Source organism: Anabrus simplex, chromosome 8, assembly GCF_040414725.1.
Source record: "Anabrus simplex isolate iqAnaSimp1 chromosome 8, ASM4041472v1, whole genome shotgun sequence".
NCBI lineage: Eukaryota > Metazoa > Arthropoda > Insecta > Orthoptera > Tettigoniidae > Anabrus > Anabrus simplex.
The window spans coordinates 176,922,902-176,946,354 of record NC_090272.1 but is presented as its reverse complement, the minus strand read 5'-3'; positions in this window follow the sequence as shown (position 1 = coordinate 176,946,354).

Genomic DNA, 23,453 nt, shown 5'->3' with positions numbered 1-23,453 from the left:
TGATTTGCCGTGTTGAAAGCTTTAGCGAGATCAATAAACAATCCGGCCGCAATCTGGTTACCGTCAACGCTTTCCTGAAGCATTCGACACAAGATCAGTAACTGCGAGTTCTGTGCTGGAATTCTCCCTGAAACCATACTGGGATCGATAAAAAATCTGTTTTTTTAAGAAAAGCCATTAGTCTTACCTTTATAACGCTTTCTAATATTTTGGAAATGATGGTTAGTATGAATATATGTCTATAATCCCCTGCGTTACTAGTGTTCCCTTCTTTGAAAATCGGGATGACTTTAGCAATTTTTAGAGCCTGCGGTATGACCTCAGTTGCCATGGATTCATCAATTAATGTAACAAGCTTAGTTATTAGCTGTTCATCAAAACATTTGACCATAGTAGCTGTAATCCCATCTACTCCGCAACATTTTTTACTTTTTAAATTCTTAATTATACATTTGATTTCCATATTATCTGTTGGATATAAAAAAGGGATTCAAGCTGAGGTTACTATTCAAATCTGTGATATCACGTGTGGTTGTCTGAGATGCAAGATTATCGGCTATGCACGTAAAATACTTATTGAATTCATTAGCAATTTCTTGTTTATCATTAATTACCACATTCCATATTGCCACATTACACATTAATATTATGTTTAATATAAAACTCAAAATTTATCAGCTCAAAATACTTGAAAATTAGATTATCTAATCGTAACTATCAGTTCAGTCCAATGAAACATCTACATGCCATCCTTGCAATCATTGCGCAGAAATGCAGCGTGCTCCAAACACTAGTGCCTTTTTGCGCTGGCAGTACGACAAGCATATCTTTCTGTGTTTGCAGTACGCACACCATCCTCATTTATTCCCACTACTTTTCTGTTCTGTTTCTTCCCTCATTTGCTACAAGAACAAACATAAAATGTTATTTTTGTATGCAGCTTGAAAATAAAGGATAGAATCACATGAAGAAAAAAATTACGTGACTGCATGGGTTGAGTCTGACAGGCCCAGAGAGCACTAAAGTATCCCCACAGATCACGAACGAAAGCAAACACATCGTCACAAGGCTGTCGTGTTACTAAACATATTTAGAATACTTCCGTTCCTGAGAAAATCAAGGAAACAAACGCACATGGGTCTCACACACCCAGCCCGTTCACTGTCAGGCTGATGATGGTGACGGCTCAAATACCCTATCCCCAGGCCAGAGGAATTACCCAATGAAATTTAAAATTCTCAGCCCGATAGGGAATCAAAACCGAGACCCCTTGAACCAAAGGCCAGCGTGCTAGTCATTTAGCCATATAGCCTGACGAAATACGCGAACTGAAACAGGTACATAGGTCTATGAAACGTACGTCAATCTTCTTTCTCACAGTTTCGGTCTAGGTAGGCTTTTCTGTATTATATAGGCCTAGTGTTACGAATAAAACGCTGACTGTTTTAGAGGAATAATTTAACCGAGGTTGAATCAATAAGCACGCATACTCGACAATGAATGATCATACTTACTTACAAAATACTCTTGTCCTCACAGCAGGTCTACGGCTGGTAGTTTTTACCTGGAACGGGTAGCCTTGCCTGATCTGGACCGTAACGTTTCACCTTCAACGTTGCTGTGTACGCACCACAGTCACTTCACACAGCAGTTCAATGCAGACCGGTTCGAATACACGTAAACGCACAACTGCTATACATACACTTGGTTCGACTCCAGACAAGACCGATAACTTGCACAATCAACTCACGTGACCTCCTCATACACTGAATTCTCAGCTTACGACTCGTAAGTAATTACTCAACACACCTATCTCTTCAAGGCGAGCCTGCTTGTATATTCTTGGTGATGAGGTTCTGGTACCTTTCAGGTATGGCCAGAATGGAAGTGTTGTTGTTTCACCTTGCAGAAAATTTATGGAGACAACAGACGAAACAAACAACTGGAGCAGAGGCAGTCACATGCCCGCAGGCCGGCTGATAGCTTACCGGTCTGACTCACTCATCCCTTCCAGAACTACCGAAGGGGACTTCAAGAAATCTGACAGTCGCCTTACCACATTACAATATCAATAAGCACACTTTGTACATAAATTACCACATGATTGATACACGAACGAGAGAGAAAATCACGTCCCAGCCGGCCCCGTGGTGTAGGGTAACATGCCTGCCTCTTACCCGGAGGCCCCTGGTTCGATTCCCGGCCAGGTCAGGGATATTTACCTGGTCCTGTAGGCTGGTTCGAGGTCCACTCAGCCTACGTGATTAGAATTGAGTAGCTATCTGACGGTGAGATAGCGTCCCCGGTCTAGAAAGCCAAGAATAACGGCCGAGAGGATTCGTCGTGCTGACCACACGACACTTCCTAATCTGCAGGCCTTCGGGCTGAGCAGCGGTCGCTTGGTAGGCCAAGGCCCTTCAAGGTCTGTACTGCCAGGGGGGATTTTATGTCCCACTGACTAATTTTACGGTTTTCGGAAACACCGAGGTGCCGAAATATTGTACCGCAGGAATTCTTTAATGTGCCAGTAAATTTTACGGAAGCGAGGCGAACTAAGCCAGGATCGAACTTGCCAAGTTGGGGTCGAAAGTCCAGCGCCTCAACCGTCTGAACTACTGAGCTACTCAGCCCGACATGAGAGAGAATGAGTAAATGAGAATGAGTGAGGGATTCGGTCTAATGGATTGATTAATAACAGATCGGCAAGTTGAGTAAGATAATGATTTAAATATAAATCATAGACAGTATATATATTAAATAAAATTATATTCATGAGAGTCAACAAGTTGGAACTGGCCTATCGTCTGACAAAAGACACTTATAACAAAAAATGCCTGTTTCGCAACATGAACCTGAAGCACTACATGTCAGTCATGCGACCAGTGTGTCTTTCATTGATCCGAAGAGGCCTGATGGAAAGCTGGAAGTCAGAGAGAGAGGAGAATAATCTGGAAGATCTTAGGTCCGGTAAAGGAAGATGAAGAATTCCGTCGACGGTACAATTCCGTGCTCTACGAACATATAGAGAGGCTCTCCGATTGTGCTAGGAGCATTCTTTGGCCATATGGTAGGACTGCCTCCCAAAAGACTGACCAATCGTCTGGCAGAACAAGAAGATTCATACCACTTGGCTGACAGAAACTGAGAATTACATTGAAAAACTAAGGAATATCATATCTTCAAGATAGACGGTCTGTACAACATACGCTGACAGAAACTGAGAATTACATTGAAAAACTAAGGAATATCATATCTTCAAGATAGACGGTCTGTACAACATACGCTGACAGAAACTGAGAATTACATTGAAAAACTAAGGAATATCATATCTTCAAGATAGACGGTCTGTACAACATACGCTGACAGAAACTGAGAATTACATTGAAAAACTAAGGAATATCATATCTTCAAGATAGACGGTCTGTACAACATACGCTGACAGAAACTGAGAATTACATTGAAAAACTAAGGAATATCATATCTTCAAGATAGACGGTCTGTACAACATACGCTGACAGAAACTGAGAATTACATTGAAAAACTAAGGAATATCATATCTTCAAGATAGACGGTCTGTACAACATACGCTGAAAGAAACTGAGAATCACATTGAAAAACTAAGGAATATCATATCTTCAAGATAGACGGTCTGTACAACATACGCTGACAGAAACTGAGAATTACATTGAAAAACTAAGGAATATCATATCTTCAAGATAGACGGTCTGTACAACATACGCTGACAGAAACTGAGAATTACATTGAAAAACTAAGGAATATCATATCTTCAAGATAGACGGTCTGTACAACATACGCTGACAGAAACTGAGAATTACATTGAAAAACTAAGGAATATCATATCTTCAAGATAGACGGTCTGTACAACATACGCTGAAAGAAATCCATGGATTTCAGGAAAAACTCCGGAAGAAAGGTACCCCCTGGACAGATGAAGGAAAGGAGTTACACCGGCAGAAAACGCGAGAATACTGAGCAAAGATCGAAGCTCAACACTTGAACAAGAAGAAATAAAACTATATAAGGACTGTCAATAACAGACCTATGGCATATAAATTATAATTTACGTGTATGTGTTTAATGTGTATATGTATGTCTCAAAATCGTGTTAAAAAAGTTAATACATTAATGTACATTCATGTAGGTATATACCAGCGCTTCCGAGGGCCACTTTGAGTGAGATTACTCACCAGTAGAGCCCGGATGTTTAGGAAGTAATAGGTTGAAATGCAAACTAATTTACCGAATAGGAGGTGTATAGTTTGGCCCACAAGAGTTGGAGTCTGATGTTTAGTGCCACCGGCGAGAAAAGTTGACCAACGCTGCTCGAAAATGGTCTGTTGCTATGGCAACGATAACAGAGATGGCACATTTAAGGAAGCTACCACCACGGGGGTTGGCTTACTCTCAGTCGCTTTTGTTATATTATTCGGAGTGGTACTGTGTTAGTTGTTGCTGGCTTATGTAATTATTTATGTGTTTGTTTCCTGAATACTATTTTCGCTGTTCGTTTACTTTTTAAGTTAATCAGTGGCTAATTGTACAGTTCTATTCTCTATTTAACATGTGTATTTGTTGAGGTTATTGTCAGTTTAGTGATTATGAAATCTCATATTTAACGGCAATGACAGGTTCTGCCTCAAATGCTGGAATTATTAGTACGAACTTAGGAACGGGTCAACGTTTATTGAATTGCATTAGGCCTACATACTCTATTTGATTAAATATTCAGCCTGTATGAAAGGGTGAAATGCCGCAGATGAGGTAACTATGGCAATGCAGCTTACTTCGTAGTTACTGCTTTCGCCGCTCTAATGCCAGACTCAAACTCTCGTGAGCCCAACTATAGTCTAGCCCGTTCTTCTCTAATGTAACGCGGAGTAACATAACTTTCAGGGGTTCTAAGAGGTCGGGACCCTGTTATTCATGCAAGTCTCATAGCAGAACTATTGTGCGGGCTAGTGTATACGTGATATTTGCTTTAGTAAGTTTGTGTTCTAACCTATTCTTCTTCTTCTTCTTCTTCTTCTTCTTCTTCTTCTTAATCTGTTTACCCTCCAGGGTTGGTTTTTCCCTCGGACTCAGCGAGGGATCCCACCTCTACCACCGCAAGGGCAGTGTCCTGGAGCTTCAGACTTTGGGTCGGGGGATACAACTGGGGAGAATGAGCAGTACCTCGCCCAGGCGGCCTCACTTGCTATGCTGAACAGGGGCCTTGTGGAGGGATGGGAAGATTGGATGGGACAGGCAAGGAAGAGGGAAGGAAGCGGCCGTGGCCTTGAGTTAGGTACCATCCCGGCATTTGCCTGGAGGAGAAGTGGGAATCCACGGAAAACTACTTCGAGGATGGCTGAGGTGGGAATCGAACCCACCTCTGCTCAGTCGACCTCCCGAGGTTGAGTGCACCCCGTTCCAACCCTCGTACCACTTTTCAGATTTCGTGGTAAAGCCGGGAATCGAACCCGGACCTCCGGGGGTGGTAGCTAATCACGCTAACCACTACACCACAGAGGCGGACTGGGTGAAACGTATTCTGGCATTTATCGAAACGACCACGATAGTCAGTGACAGTGAAATTCGACTGAGAAATAAGTAAACTAAGAACCAGTCCGGCCCCGCGGTGTACGGGCCAACGCGGCCGCCTGTCACCCAACAGCCCCGGGTTCGATTCCCGGCCGGGTCAGGGGTTTTTAATTGTAAATAATTAATATCCCTGGACTGGGTGTTCGTGCCGTCCTTAACGTTCCTTTCCTCCCATTCAACACTTTACACCTCCACCATTTACAAAATACACGCAGATCTGTGTAGGTCGACGCCCCGAACAAATATCATTTAAAAAAACTAAGAACCAAAGTACAAACTTACGGTCAAAATGCGTGACATTTCAGCTTTATTTCATGGGAGTGTGAGATGTCTCACGCTCAGTACGTGTTGGCATTTCTTCATACATACATACATACATACATACATACATACATACATACATACATACATACATACATACATACATACATACATACATACATACATACATACATACTGAACCCATCATTAGACGCCCTGACTAAAGGGTTCAATACATAGTGTACTACATCTATCTTCACCACAGAATTATGCCTTTCAGCGTTCGCCTTGCAAGCCTCTGTAAATTAATGCTACTAGCTCTATGGCTTAGCTTAATTTCGCATCTTTTATTTTAAAATAATTCAAAAACTCAATCTGATCATCGTAAGCTTAGGCTACTACTTATCTTCCCCTCCTATGAAATTTATCCTCCTCCACTCACCTCACATGCTTCCCTACCAAAGGAATGAGTAAACGTCAGACTGATAGAGTGAAAGGAAGTATGTGAGCACGGGAATTTGTTTTTCTTGCTAGGGGCTTTACGTCGCACCGACACAGATAGGTCTTATGGCGACGTTGGATAGGAAAGGCCTAGGAGTTGGAAGGAAGCGCCCGTGGCCTTAATTAAGGTACAGCCCCAGCATTTGCCTGGTGTGAAAATGGGAAACCACGGAAAACCATCTTCAGGGCTGCCGATAGTGGGATTCGAACCTACTATCTCCCGGATGCAAGCTCACAGCCGAGCGCCTCTACACGCACGGCCAACTCGCCCGGTAAAGAGCACGAATGAATGAATGAATGAATGAATAGCTAAGTATCGATAGACAGAATGAACGAGCAATAAGACATGAAGTATATATGTAGGCCTATATCTTTCAGATAACTATTTATGTATTTTGTAAATTATTGCGAGTCCGGCCCCGCGGTGTAGGGGGCAACGCGTCCGCCTGCCCCCTGGCGGACCCGGGTTCGATTCTCGGCCGGGTCAGGGGTTTTTAATTGTAAATGATTAATACCCGCTGGCCTGGGACTGGGTGTTGTGTCGTCCTTAACGTTCTTTTCCTTACATTCAACACTCTACACGTCCGCAATTACAAATACACGCCTGTTCATATCATATGGTGCAAGTAGTGGCAAAAGATCTACAGGGGTCGACACCACGAACGAATATCTTAAAAAAAAATTATTGTGAAGATCGTAAGTAATATCTCATCGTAAGATCGATGGTTAGCTATTCATTCATTCATTCATTCATTCATTCATTCATTCATTCATTCATTCATTCATTCATTCATTCATTCATTCATTCATTCATTCATTCATTCCCGTGCTCGCATACTTCCTTTCACTCTACCAGTCTGACGTTTATCAGGTCTAGGGAACATTTTTCTCTAGACTTTCCATATGTCTGAACAGAATATTATGGTAAATAAATAATATAATGTATTCATCCTTTATTTCCTCATTGCCTGTACCCTCCTGTCATTGTTGCCACCTGTTTTTGGTAATAATCCTGCATGTTACCTTCTTACTTGCTTATGAATGAATTAATGAATGAAGAATCTTGAGTTCACCCACCTTTTTACTCCCTCATAGAAAAGTAGGTCTAAAATACAGCGATATAAAGTTAATATCGTCCGGAAGTTGACTTATTTCGTGCAGAATACCGTTTATGGCAACTGTGAGCTTTGCTGAATCTTGATTCGATTTCACTATAATACACATGCGAAGTGCGAAGTTGTATTTTTCCCACCGGACATTCATTCCCCTTGTGTTTCATCCCAGTTGGCACCACGTTAGTGTCCGGCACCTTGGCTGAATGGTCCGCGTAGTTGCCTTCAGTTCAGAGGACAACGGGGTCGATTTTTGGCCGGGTCGGAGAATTTAAGCTTAAAATGATGCATTCTCTTGGTTCGGGGACTAGGTGTTTGTACTGTTCCCAACATCCATGCAACAAACACCCCACACTAAACACAATCTTTCACCACAATGACACGCAGTTTCCTATGCATGGCAGATATCGTCCACCGTAGTCTGAGGGTCTGCCTTGCAAGGGCTGCACCAGGCTAGAAATAGCCACACGGAATTATTTATACAACTTTAGTATTGAAAGTTAATTTTTATATTATACCCGCTGCATCACGTTTTATGCTGCAGGCTTTCAGCACATTCTTTTTACTTATTTCTTTTACGTTTCACTAAGGCTGCCCCGCGGTGCAGAGGTAGCATGCCTATCTCTTACTCAGAGGCCCCGGGTTCGATTCAATGCCATGTCAGCGATTTTTACCTGGACCTGAAGGTTGGTTCAATGTCCACTGAGACTACGTGCTTAAAACTGAGAAGTTATCTGACGGTTAGATGACGGCCCCGGTCTAGAAAGCGAAGAATAACAATCGTGAGGATTCGTCGTGCTGATCACATGACACTTCTCAGTCTGAAGGCCTTCGGGCTGAGCAACGGTCGCTTGGTAGGCCTTGACCTTTTGAGGCTGTTGCGCCATCGGATTTGGGTTCTTTACGTTGCACCGACACAGATATTTCTTATGGCGACGATGGGTTACGAAAGGCCTAGGACAGTGAAAGAAGCGGCCGTGGCCTTAATTAAGGTACAGCCGCAGCATTTGTTTGGTGTGAAAACAGGAAACCATGGGAAATCATCTTCAGGTTTGCCGACAGTGGGGTTGAAACCCACTATCTCCCGGATGCAAGCTCACAGTTGCGCGCCACTAACCGCACGGCCAACTCGCCCGGTAGCACAATTAAGGTACAGCCGCAGCATTTGTCCGTTGTGAAAACAGGAAACCATGGGAAATCGTCTTCAGGGTTGCCGACAGTGGGGTTCAAACCCACTATCTCCCGGATGCAAGCTCACAGTTGCGCGCCACTAACCGCACGGCCAACTCGTCCGGTAGCACATTCTTCTATTAAGACAAAGTAGTCGGAATAGGCTCAGCTACCTAAAACATTTCTACCTAGCAGAAACTCTTCCTGACATTTTATAAATTCCAGTAAATGATTCATGTAAGTTATGAGCATTAAGGGTGAAGGATAACAACCTTGTCTAACTCCTTTAGTTATTTTGAACCAACAACTCATCGTATCATCAACTATCACTCCAGCCTGATTGCCAACATAAATACCTTTGATACCTGTTATCACCTAACCCTGATCACACAGTATTACTAACATTGTTTCCCTTTGTGCATTGTCATAATAGGCCTCCTCGAGATAGACAAAACATAATCACAGCTGTCTATTCCTCTTGTAACACTTTTCAATTATTTGATTCATACTGAAAATCTAGTCCTGACAGCCCCTCAGTAGTTTGAAACCACAGTGGTTTCCACGCAATTTACTCACATCACCACCAAGTCCGTTTGGTGTCCATGATCGTTTAAGGCTACAAGTCTATATGGTCTGGCACTGTGCGAGGTGCTGGAATACCATTTCTGATCACTAGCTTGAGTGCCTAAATCTTGGTTTCAATTTCAAACATCTCCACAGTGTTCGTATGGAGTAACAGCGTATGATGCTGTTGATGGTGACTGATCAGTTTGACGGGGACGTTAAGCCTTGAACAGACCCCTTGGTGTTATTCGACCGCTTTCACCCTCTCGTTACTTCATTATCATAATCATCCCACACCGAGACGCGCAGGTCGCCCATGTGTGTCAAGTAGAAGGACCTGTACCAGAAGAGCCGAAGATGTCCCCGTACACTCCCGACACTAAAAGCTATACGATAAAACAAGAGCCTAACCACCATTGATTTTCTGAAATACCTCTGGCCACCATACCTAGTACCAAGCTATGATATTTCTTTCCGCAGTGACAAGCAATGCTTTGAAAAACGATTGCTATAGAACAGCTAACTCCTAACCTGGACCATTCTCACATCGACATGAACACTGTTTTCAAAGGAAACGTCCAGGTAATACCAAGAATTGTCCGGCCCCGCGGTGTCCGTCTGACACCCGGCGGCCCCGGGTTCGATTCCTGGCTGAGTCAGGGGTTTTTAATTGTAAATGATTAATATCCCTGGCATGGGTACTGGGTGTTTGTGTCGTCCTTAACGTTCATTTCCTCACATTCAACACTCTACACTTCCTCCATTCCAATTACACGCAGGTTCATATCACATGGTGCAAGTAGGGGCAAGAGATCTCTATAGATCGACGCCCCGAACAAATAGCATTTTTATTTATGAATGCCAAGAATGATTGTCTTTCATTTAAGTACCGTACACACGTGAACATACGAATAAATAGGACAAGAAGCTACTGGAAATATAGACAGCGGGCAGCCGACTAGATAAGTATAATTACTGAGCCACATATCTGAGAATCCTAGCATACCTCAAGGATGATTCGTAAGAACCATGGCAACACTTCTTTCAAGAGTAAATACTCGGCGACATGTTCCGTAATGGAACTACATTCCAACATTCCATTAGTATGAGACCTACACCGGGCGAGTGTTGTACGTGAGACATCCTAACATCTTAGTCATTATTTACTATTATGATAATAATTAATATAACAATAGGTAAGGTGGCCACAGGTATTTTAGAAAATGAATGGCGGTTAGGCTCTTTTCTTATCGTATGGCCTTGTACAGGTTCTTCTGTTTGTCAGAAATCCTAAAAGTGCAACAACACAAATCAATATATTGTAAGAAATAGTCAACAAGACAAGTTTGAGAATCTCCGTAGATAAAACAAAATTTATTACAAACATCAAGAATGCTCCAACAGTGGAAAGAGTAACGAAATTCAAATATCTGGGAGATATAATTCAATAAATGGTTTAGACAAATCTGCAGTAGAAGAAAGGATAAATCGAAAGAACATATGGTGTCACAAAGAATTTTATAACAAAAAGTGACTGTCGAAAAATCGTAAAATAAGGCACTACACTACAGTGGTGAAACTGGAATGCCTATATGCAAGTGAATGCATGGTACTAAACTACAGATTAGATAAACTTGAGGTACTAGAAAGGAGAATCATGAGAAAAGTCTTAGGCCCTGTGAAAACAGCAGAAGTATGGAAATGAAGATCTAATGATGAAATATACAGGAATATAGAAAACAACAGAAACCATAAGAAAAAGGAGACTGTAATTTTTTGGACACATTTACAGCATGGATAATTCCAGATTAACAAAAATGATTTTCAAGTACCTTTGGGACAAAAAGGCAACAACTAGCTGGATTCAAGAAGGAAAGAAAGATTTAGAAAGAAATGAGTTAAGAGAAGAAGAAACTATGGACAGAAAGATTTTTAGAAAGAGGGTAGTAAGTATGGAAGGATTCCAAGGAAGATTGAACAAGAAGCCCGGTGCGAAGTAGTCCGAGGAGAGAAGGATAGCATAGTGAAAGGATGAAAGAATATTGGAAGGAACGGAAGAGAAAACAACAAAGTATGAAGAACTGAATCGAAATTGACTCGTGGTCCTTAGCAGGCCTCATCAGCAGTAATAATAATAATAATAATAATAATAATAATAATAATAATAATAATAATAATAATAATAATAATAAGGCACATGTGTATTACGTAGCGGACATTAAACCATCTTTTTATCTATTTTAGCGCTCGTTTGAGTCATTATAAATGCCTATTGAAATTATTTTACTATTTCCTAAATATTTTAGAGCTTATTTGTCAGCCTGTTTTAGGTAAATATGCCTGAGCTTCCCATTTTTCAAATACCAACTATTCACGTTAAATATTTAATTAACTGCGAAATACAATAAAGTTTGTCCTTAAAGCATAGGCCGTTTGATTCAATCGTCTTAAGCAATCTTTAAGCCAGTGCTAAGATCCCATTGCAATAACATCATATTATACCTGAAAAAGAAACTATGTCATTAAAATAGAATTATATTTAAACGTTCCCTTTTCAGGTATTTTCTAAATTTTATATAATCTAAATTAATTTCAACAGTTAGAGATTAACAAAGACGAAACTGGTAAGAAATGGCTTCCATTATAACACATCTTTAACGTTCATAACGCCATTATAGAATCTTTGTAGCCATCGTTGGGCTATCCGTTCATTGATGACTCCTTCACCTTCCACTTCAAATATTCTACCGGCCACAGCAGCTGAGGCACAAACACGATTTTTTTTTTTTTTTTTTTTTTACAGTTTGCTTTACTTCGCATCGACACAGACAGATCTTTTGGTGACGATGAGATAGGAAAGGAGGTGTCCTTGGCCTTAATTAAGGTACACACCGAGCGAGTTGGCCGTGCGGTTAGGAGGGCGCAGAGTGGGTTCGAACCCCACTGTCGGCAGCCCTGAAGATGGTTTTCCGTGGTTTCCCACTTTCACACCAGGCAACTGCTGGGGCTATACCTTAATTAAGGCCATGGCCGCTTCCTTCACATTCCTAGGCATTTACCGTCTCATCGTCGCCATAAGACCTGTCTGTGTCGGTGCGACGTAAAGTAACTAGCAAAAGTAAAAAATTAATGTACAGCCTTTGCCTGGTGTGAAAGTGGGAAACCACGGAAAACCATCTTCAGGGTTGCCGACAGTGGAGTTCGAACCCACTATCTCCCGAATGCAAGTTCACAGCTGCGCACCCCTAACCGCACGGCCAGCTCGCTCGGTACACTATATATAGTTTGCCCTTGTCCTTTCATTGTCATACAAAACGCATTGAAGGAATAGGAATTTGTCGATTTTGAACAAAAGGGAATTTTTTATGTATGATGGTGTTAGACTGATTCTGGGAATCATATTTCTTTGACCAATCCTTTCTCCGGTAATGACTTCAGGTCTAGATAGTATTTTGCACAATTAATTCTGAACCGTTTAAAAGGCCTTCAGAGGCATTTACGTTTCTTAATATCGCAATAGTAGCTGTTTTTAATGTGAGGTCATGTGGCGGCAATTCCAAACTGCTTAAAAATTTAGGTGGATGCTTTCACGGCCAGTAATTGTAAATATGGTAAGAAGATTTTGGGCTTTTGCCATGTCAAGAAAACATTATTATTATTATTATTATTATTATTATTATTATTATTATTATTATTATTATTATTATTATTATTATTATTATTATTATTATTATTATTATTTGAATTGAGCCTCTATGGGCTGCTTTTTAACAATCATTTTCATTGTTTAGATCCTGTTTAACTGCCAGGTTTTTGTCATCTCGGCAATAACTCTTCCGAGCGCTGGTTGAGTTTTAAACCCGTACAAACCGTCTAAATTCATTCCAGTTATTGATGCTACTTCCTGCGATACCGATCTGTTTCAGATCTTTCTCACTCTTTTGGAACCATCCCAACTAGTTCGCCTTTGGTCTCAGACCTTCTTAGTGAGACGGCTATCAGTCAAAACGGAAGAAACTCGTAGAACACCAATCTTGTAACTGACCACGTTAGTGATTCCGTCTTGGAGAGCGTGGTTGGTGTGGTGGTTTACCTGCTGGACTTCCACCCGGACGACCAAAATTAGATTCCTTGTCAAACCTGTTGGAATTTTCACCCGAAAAATTACGTGGCGTAAGGAAGGGCAATAGGGCCAGAAATCCCCGGTCAAAACCCAGGAAGATTAGTCAGGTGACTCCAGCAAACTCAGAAATAACTGGGATAAGGTGGAGAAAGATTTTATTCGTTCTATCTTGCTGTACAATTCCTCATTAAATTTCAATCGTAAGTGTCGGTCAACCTATCTGCTATCTAAAATATTTCTTAATATTCTGCGTTCTCTATATTCATAAACTGGCTGGTGTCCCTTTGTACTCACAGTCTCCGCAGCATATAATCCTTCTGTGTTAACAACCATTCTACAGTGTATTAATTCTTCTTCTTCTTCTTTCGTTTCACCCTGTTTGGGGTACGTTGAATCAATCACTTCTCTGTGTGTTGTTCTTTTCTTAGTGCCCAGTATTTCTTCATTCTTTCTGATCTTCGTTTCCTCTCGTATTCCGAGATAATATGTTTCGATTTTAATGCAGATTTGTGTTGAAACCTTATATTTTTGTCTTTAGTTATTACTTTAGCTGTTCGAATAGCGAATTTTCTGCAATTTTTAATTCTACTAGGCCTTTTTAGTTGCTTTTAACCTGTTGGGTTTTGTTTTTGCAGTTACGGAAGAAATCAAAGATTTATTTTATTATTATTATTATTATTATTATTATTATTATTATTATTATTATTATTATTATTATTATTATTATTATTACCGTGTTTTAGTGGAACGCAGAGAGATGAAAGAAGGTGTGGACCTGAATGGGTCTAACTACCATATCAAAAATTGAATTAGATCTTTAACAAAGTTTATATTTATTTCAATATTAAAAAAACAAATTTAACAAATTTCCACTAGGTGGAATAACAATGAAAAGTCAAGTACAATTCCAATCTAGAATCCAGACTTGGAAAAATCCAAGATTAATCAATTTTACAGCTTTGGGGCTTCAAGCCCTTAGTTTACAACTTCAGAAATACCGGATGCAGTTTACAAAAGTTGATAGCCCACAAGGTTTAAACAGGGACGGACATATCCCGATTTAAGAGCAGTTGCTCCAGAAGTTACAATATTTAGCCTTCCAAGAGGTAACCCTTACTATTACAAAACTTTGAAAAGAGCTTACATGCTCTCAGTTTCTTACATCCCACTCAAGGCGGCATTACATCAAAACATTACGCTCTCTGGCATCACAAGGCACGAATTACAAAAGAAAACATTTTTACACAGGGGTATCTAGTACCCAACCTACTGGGCCTTTGCGGAAAAAGAACAGGTTAAATAAATGGCCCGAACACCATCGGAATGGAGTCGAACACTGCGCTCCAGATAATGAAATGTTAAAACCTACCGGGCTCTCAGGCCGCTGAAACTGGGGCTAGTCCCAATCTACTGAGGTGGCTCGCATGCAAATAACTTTAATACATCATAGAAAAAAAACCAGTTACGAAAGCGTAGTCACCTCAAACCAAGATGAAGGGGAACTCGAGAGGGTATCTCACTCTCTATCCCCGAATTTACAGTTAAAAGCTTTTAGGAAAGTTTACATTAGCCGAAAAAAGATTTACATTTTAGAAAAGTTTGTTACATATTTAAAGAATCGGACCTTCCCCTCGGATAAAGCTGCGGAGGTAGCTGCAGAAAAGAGAATTTATGTGGCCATTACCTGGTAGATGATCTGCCGGCCGAAGAAAGAGGCGCCCCGTCTCCTGCCTTAACACACATACTTAGAAAGACGACGATCAATAGACAAGGTACCCAGAAAAGCCGCAGTTTATATACCCTCAGGAAAGGTTCGAGAGGATTCAGGACTAATCAGGACACACCCTCTTAATTTTTATTGGCAAATTCAAAGTGAACAAGAAATGAGGGATTGGTTGAAAATTAATTACAAAAATTCGTGATTGGCTAGATTCAAAACTGGCGGAAAGAAAAAGAAGTGTTGCCAACCCAAAAATAAATGAACATAGATTCAGTTATGAAAATCTAGAAATACTAAACTTCTTTAAATTGTAATTTCTTTCACCCTGCACCAGAGTGCATTATCAGAGTTTTGGGTAGTGTCATCTGTGAAAGAATGTCCAAACTTCTTGATGAATGGCAAAACAAAACAAGGAGAAATTCAATGTTTAGGAAACCTCGCAATAACACAATTCCTTAATATTTTAGTAGTGCCATCTTCTGATTAAAGTTCCAACTTCATGTGGTATCACTTTCACCTTTTGATCGATAGAGGAGTTAATTAAGGCTCTAATTTTGAATGCGCGGCGTTGAGGTGTACCTCCGGGTACAATTATTATTATTATTATTATTATTATTATTATTATTATTATTATTATTATCACTGGGCAAGTTGGCTGTGCGTTTAGGGGCGCGCGGTTGAGCTTGCATCCGGGAGATACTGGGTTCGAACCCCACTATCGGCAGCCCTGAAGATGGTTTTCCGTGGTTTCCCATTTTTATTCCAGGGCTGTACCTTAATTAAGGCTACGGCCGCTTCCTTCCCATTTCTGGGCCTTTCCTGTCCCATCGTCGCCATAAGACCTATCTGTGTCGGTGCGACGTAAAGCGACTAACAAAAATATTATTATTATTATTATTATTATGATTATTATTATTATTATTATTATTTTTGATTCGTTGTGCCCAGCTGTGGAGCGCGTTTGAACTTATTTTGCACAATGTTTCTTCTTCTTTTCTTCCCAATATCTCTTCATTTTTTCACTGTGTTCCTTTCTGCGTGTTTCTGTCCAGCCTGTATTTTTTCTTGTTGGTTTCTCTGCAAATTTATGTTTGTTTACTAAGCTTCTAAATTTCATTCTATCTTGAATGGTTTCGTCCTCGATACCCATTTCTTGTAGATCTTCATGTATTTCTGCTAACCAATTGTTGCGGATTTTCAGGGTTAGAGCTAGATTTAGAATTTTCTTTGTCAGCCTGTTGTTATCCATTCTGTGTAGGTGTCCGTAGAATTTTAGTCGTCTCTTTCTGATGGTATCTGTGATTTTTTCTGTGAATTGAAAAATTTCGTGTGGTTTCTTTTTCATCCAAATTCCATTTTCGAACTTTGGTCCTAGGATTTTTCTGAGAATTTTCCTCTCTTGTTTCTCAATGCTTTTCATTTGTGACCTGCCGCCAATGATCAGTGTTTCAGATGCATAAAGTGCCTCTGGTTTGATGACTGTATTGTAGTGTCGTAATTTTGCATTTTTTGATATACATCTTTTGTTGTATCTGTTCCATGTGATTTTGTAAGCCCTTTGCAGTTTAGCAGTTATTTCTTTGTTAGCTTCCTGATTTAATCCTGCTGGCTGAATAATTTCACCTAGATACTTGAATTTGTCTACTTGGGAAATTATTCCACAATTGGTGATTAATGGTTGATTGTCGAATCTTGATTTAGTTCCTTCCATAAACTGCGTCTTTTCAAATGAAATTTGAAGTCCGGTTTTTGCGGCTATTTCATTCAATTTTTCTATGGATTGGATTGCTTCTTGTCTGTTGTTCGAAAGGATCGCAAGGTCATCTGCGAAAGCTAAGCAGTCAAGGTGAATTTTGTCTTTAAGAAGTCTGCCAATGTTTATACCTTTAGTTTCTTTTCTCCATTCACGAATCACTTTTTCCAAAACTAAATTGAATAGTAGTGGGGATAGTCCATCTCCCTGTCGGACGCCAGTTCTGATTTCGAACGGTTCAGAAATTTCTCCCAAGAACTTAACTTTTGATGTTGTGTTGGTCAGAGTTTGTTTAATCAATTCCCTCGTTTTCCTGTCGACTTGAAATTCCTCTAGTATGTTGAACAGGGTCTGCCGATCTATGGAATCATACGCTTTTTTGAAGTCAACAAAGGTGATTACTGTTTGTTTGGTTTTGCGAATCTGTAGTATGGTTTTTAGGTTTAGGATTTGTTCTGCGCAGGATCTCCCTTTTCGGAATCCAGCCTGATAATCTCCGATCAGGTGGTCTGTTTGTTTCTCTAATCTATTAAGTAGAGCTTTAGAGAAGATTTTATATACGAGTGAGAGGAGAGAAATTCCTCTGTAGTTATTAATATCTGATTTGTCTCCTTTCTTGTGAAGTGGGTGAATCAATGCACATTTCCAATCCTCCGGAATTTCTTCAGAAAACCAAATGTCCTGTAAGATTTTTTGAATACTCTGGGCCAGTTTGTCACCACCAATTTTCAACATTTCAGCGATTATTCCATCTTCTCCTGGTGCTTTGTTGTCTTTTAAACCTCTGATTATTTGTTTGACTTCTTGTAATGTGGGGGGTTCTGAATCTGGATTAGGTGTTGGTTTTTCATAGGTGAATTGTTCCTTTGGAGATTCACAGTTTAAAAGGTCCATGAAATTGTTTGCTAGGAGTTCACAATTTCCCTTATTACTTGTTTCTAAAGTCCCATCTGTACGTTTGAAACAGAGACTAGGTGCCTGGTAATTGGATAATTCTTCTCTGAATGTTCTGTAGAAGTTCCGTGTATTGTTTTTCTTGAAATCTTCTTCTATTTCTACCAGTCTGTTTTGATCATATTTTCGTTTTTCAGATCTGATGATTTTTGAGGTTTGTTTCTGTGTTTTGAAGAATTCATCACGATTTTGATCAGTTTTATGGGAACTCCAGTTTAGCCAGGACCTAATTCTGACTTCTATGGCCTTGTCACAGGTGTCATTCCACCACCTGTGTTTGCGTTTCCTTGGGGGATTGCTGATGTTTTGTGAAGCTTTCAAGAGTGTGTCCTTGAGTTCTAGCCAGTTTGAAGGAGCATCGTTGCAGATATTCGCAAGGAAATTGTCTGAGTTCTGTCTCAGAAATTCAGGGTCGATTCTTGGGTTTCTGATTGTTTTGGTTTTCTTCCTGTTGGGTTGAAACTTTACTTTAACAAGAGATAGGTGGTGGTCGGAGTCAATAATTCCCTTTTTGACTTTAACGTTCATAATTTCTTTTTGGTTTTTCTTGGAAATAGCCACATGGTCTAGTTGAAATTCTCCTAAATGCATGTTCGGGGATCTCCATGTCATTTTCTTTTGTGGAAGTGCCAGGAAATGGGTTGACATCAATTTGAGATCGAAATTCTCGCAGAAGCCAATTAAACGTTCTCCATTTTTATTGGTTCTTTTGTGAGCAGGGTAAAGTCCTACAGTGGTCCTAAATTTCTTCTCTTTGCCAATTTGTGCATTGAAGTCCCCCAGCAGAATTTTGACATGATGTTTTGGAACTTTGGCTGTAGTTTCTTCTAGTAATTCCCAGAAGTCATCTACCTTCTGTGGGTCTTTTTGATTGTAATTGTTTGTAGGTGCATGTGCATTGATTAGTGTATAAGCTTTGTTTCCTGATTTGATTGTCATTAGCGAAATTCTTTCAGAAGGAGATGCAAAGTATAATACCGAATTTGTGATATTTTTTCTCACTGCAAAACCAGTGCCAAATTGTAATATTTTGTTAGGGAGGAGGGTAGCTGGTTTACCTTTATAAATTCTATAGTTTCCTGATTCAAAATGATTTTCGTCACTGTACCTAGTTTCTTGGAGTGCCAAAATTTGGATGTTGAGTTGGTCTAATGTGTCTGTTAAGTGCTTCAACTTTCCAATTTTGCGAAGCGTGTTGATGTTTAAAGTGCCAATAAAATGTTTTTCCTTTGGGCGAAGAGATTTGGGAAGCTCCGATACATTCCCGCATGATGTTCTCGGTCCCCCAGAATCCGATGACCGAGAAAACCTAGTATGAATACTAGGGCCTGGGGTAGTAGTATCATTAACTGACGTTGCCATCATGCTAGTAAGTTGAAGATAATGGGGAGATTGATCTTTGTCAATCTCATAGTTACAACTAAGGTATTGAGCCTCAGAGGTTGCCTCAAGATGTTTTCTGGCTGTGCCTGTTTTTGGTCCGCGAGAGGTATTTTATTTCCCTCAAGCCCTCCGGACAAGTCCGGCGAGCCCCCCGATCCGCCACCTGGGACGCGCCCGATAGGGGAACAGGCAAAACCCCCACGGGATTATTATTATTATTATTATTATTATTATTATTATTATTATTATTATTATTATTATTATTATTATTATTATTATTATTATTATTATTATTATTATTATTATAGGATCGTTCCAACGTCCTATGGGTTACGATTAAGCCAATACTCTTTCATTCTTTGGCTCGCTTTTGCTCGTTCCTCATCGGAGACCACAATTCTTGTTCTCCTGGGTTTCTCTACGAACAGATCCGTCACGATAAGTTTCATTATACTGTACATTCAGGCGTTGACTCAATTTTCGATTAATCCAATAGGTTTTCAATAGCTTCCTGTGTCGAGGCCGGCGTTCATCCGACCACTTTGCACCAGTTGGCTATTTCGCATCCCGGAAAGTCCCAAAAGTCAAAAGTCACAATGCTTGTTCTGAATCGGTCTAGTTTGTGCACGTTATCTGGTCGTGGGCCCATTTTGTCGAGGTCTTTCTTGACGTTAACGCAGCAGGGAATTGTTTTTGGTTTTGAGTCAAAATGGTTATAAAGGGGTTTTGTCCAATGAGAGTCGGTCGTCCATCCATCGTAAGTGACCGTAGAAGTGAGCCCCGCGTTTGCCCATTGTGTCCGTGATGTTCTCTCTCTTAGAGTAGGTTTCTTGCCTGGATTTTCTTATGTATATACCCTTTTTGTAGTCTGGGCCAAGAATGTTGTGGAGAATCCTTGTCTCTTCTTGCTCTAACTTAGCGAGCGCACATTTCTGAGAGAGGATAAGGCATTCTTACTCAGATAGAAATACTGGCTTGACGAGATTTTTATAATGGTTAATTCTGGTAATTATAGAAAAGTACCTTTTGTTATATATTTTCCGGGTGGTTTGGAAAATTACCTCCATTTTTCTTGCTCTGGCCGCTAAAGCCTCTGTATCTAGTCCGTTTGATTGAATCCACTTACCAAGGTATTTAACACTATACACAAGATTTATGGTGCCATATTTGGTGTTCAGTTGGGTCGTGTTGCCATTGATATTTGACATAACCTCCGTCTTTTTAAAGGATATCTGCAAGCCGTTTTTCTCTGCTACTTCTTTCAGCACATTAATTTCTTCTGTTTATGTTACAAAATTTTCTGTCATTATTACTATATCATCTGCAAAAGCTAAGCAGGCAAATTGTACTCCATTCTTCTTCGTTACAATCCTTAAACTTCTCAACAAGTTTCAATCTTGTAGTGTCCGACGCCACTCCTGTATTACTTTCTCCAGTATGATTTGAACAAGAGTGATGAGATTCCATCTCTCTGCCTAACACCCGTTTTAATTTCAAAGGGTGCAGAGTAGCGTCCTTGGAATTTTACATTGGATTTGGTATTAGTGAGGGTTTGCTCGTATAACCATTAACAGTTTTTCATCCCTCCCATGTGTGCAATTATTTGAAGCAACACGTATCGTGATACTAAGGATTGGACAGGCTGGGGAATTGGTTCGATTCTAGGAGCGGTTGATAGTAAATCAGATTGACCCTTTACAAAAGATTGACACGATATATTGAAATATATTTATATACAACTACTTTGTCTATTACAAAAATTATGTACACAGTATTTTTTTCGATAGCACTTAGGGAACTTCCTACCGACAGTTTAGTAAATGAAGCTAAAAGTCTTTTCAGTTCCCTTAATAATAAACTGGAAACATTATCTCACACATCAGTCCTTGATCTTAAATACAATTAATACTTAGCTCGGTTGGGTGATTTGTTCCTTCTTTCTTCTTCTCTTCTTTTTCCTTCTTTTTTCTTTCATCCTCCCCCTTTGCTTCCTGAAACCGCTGTCGCCTCGGACGTCTGGTTAACTAGTCAAACGAAAATGCAGATGCTCCAACACGAACTTTCCCTTCTTCACTCTCTGTCCCGACTCTACTCTGGACATTCAATAGAGCCTTTCTTTTCAACATGAACATAATCTTAGTTGCGGAGTTCCTCTAGATTTCTCACGACGTTGAATATTAGCAAAGCTCCCAGATTTCTCCTTCGACGTGAACACTGTCACAGCTCACACGTCCTGAAATTCCCGTTTATAATATCCAGTCTGTCCTTCTGGAATTTACCAGCATTCTTACCAAACATAACCCCTATTACTCGACGACTTTGACATGCTTAAACTTCATTGGCTCTCGCGAACCTCCTACCACTTTAAGGGTATTGTCTATGCAAGGTCTCTGGAATTTAATAGAACAATATTTTTCTACTATGTCAAGTTATTCTGTGGTCTACGTGATGTTTTCTTCCCATGTTTTCGAGAACTATCCCTCAGGGCCTCATGTTGCGTTCTGCGTGACTGAAGATTCTGTTTAACAATATTACACACAGCACTGAACTTCTGTTTCCATTAAGCTCTTGGTTTATTTACAGTGGATATGTGAATTATACTCAAATAAAATTATCACTGACTTGCTCACAAAACTAAACATTCGAAACACCATTTATTCCTGCGCTGGGTTATATTCTCTTACATCTTAATACAATTCCTTCGTTCTTGGAGGTCGTGGATTCGATACTCGCTCGAGTCCGTTCGCTCCTTAACAAAGGACGGGAAGGCGCGTCGTGGCGGTCATGACAACTTCGCTTGACAGTATTTACACTGTTTTTCACCTTTCCTGCCCTAACTTTCTTCCAATACTTCTCATACCTTCTTCTGATTCGTTCTCCTGTTCTTCTGTGTAGGATCTAGTTGTCATCACCGGCTTTCCTCAGTATCTGGGAAACCTCTGAACTCCTTGACTAGTTGTCTAAATCGTACCGTGTTTGCTATGTCTCCTTTGCTTATTCCCATCTTAGCCAGCCTGTTCTCACTTCACAAAGCCCTTTCGACTCTGTTTTTCTCTTTCTGAAGAATCCGAGGGTTCATATATTCAGTTGTTTCCGTCCATCCTCAGTAGGTGCTCATAGAAATGTAGCCTTCTCTTCCTCATCAGTTCAATCAATCCATCTTTTACCTCTAGGCACAGATTTTTCTGAATATTATCTCTATTATTATTATTAATCCCGGTCTAGAAAGCCACAAATAACGACCGAGAGTATTCTTCAGGCCGACCACAAGACACCTCTTTATCTACAGGCTTTCGGGCTGAGCAGCGGTCGCTTGGTAGGCCCTCGCCCTTCGGTGCTGTTGCACCATGGGATCTGGTTTGGTTTGCTTATTCTTATTCTTATTCTTTTTTTGCTGCGGGCTTTACGTCGCACCGACACAGATAGGTCTTATGGCGACGATGGGATAGGAAAGGCCTAGGAGTTGGAAGGAAGCGGCCGTGGCTTTAATTAAGGTACAGCCTGGTGTGAAAATGGGAAACCACGGAAAACCATCTTCAGGGCTGCCGATAGTGGGATTCGAACCTACTATCTCCCGGATGCAAGCTCACAGCCGCGCGCCTCTACACACACGGCCAACTCGCCCGGTATTCTTATTCTTATTCTTATTCTTATTCTTATTCTTATTCTTATTCTTATTCTTATTCTTATTCTTATTCTTATTCTTATTCTTATTCTTATTCTTATTCTTATTCTTATTCTTATTCTTATTCTTATTCTTATTCTTATTCTTATTCTTATTCTTATTCTTATTCTTATTCCATTTACCTACCGAGCTTGATAACTGCAGTCGCTTAAGTGCGGCCAGTATCCAGTATTCGGGAGATAGTGGGTTCGAATCCCACTGTCGGCAGCCCTGAAGATGGTTTTCGGTGGTTTCCCATTTTCACACCAGGAAAATGCTGGGGATGTACCTTAATTAAGGCCACGGCCGCTTCCTTTCCCATTCCTAGGCCTTTCCTGTCCCATCGTCGCCATAAGACCTATCTGTGTCGGTGTGACGTAAAGCAACTAGCAAGCATTCCATTTGCCCTCCAGGGTTGCCTTTTCACTCGGACTCAGCAAGGGATTCTACTTCCACTGCCGCAATGGCAGTGAAGCGTGAGACTTTCAGTCGGGGGATGAACCTGGGAAGGAGGACCAGTACCTCTCCCAGGCGGCCTCACCTGTTATGCTGAACAGGGACCTTGTAGGGGGATATGAAGATTGGAAGGGACAGACAAGGAAGAGGAAGGAAGGAGCCGTGGCCTTACATTAGGCACCATCCCGGCA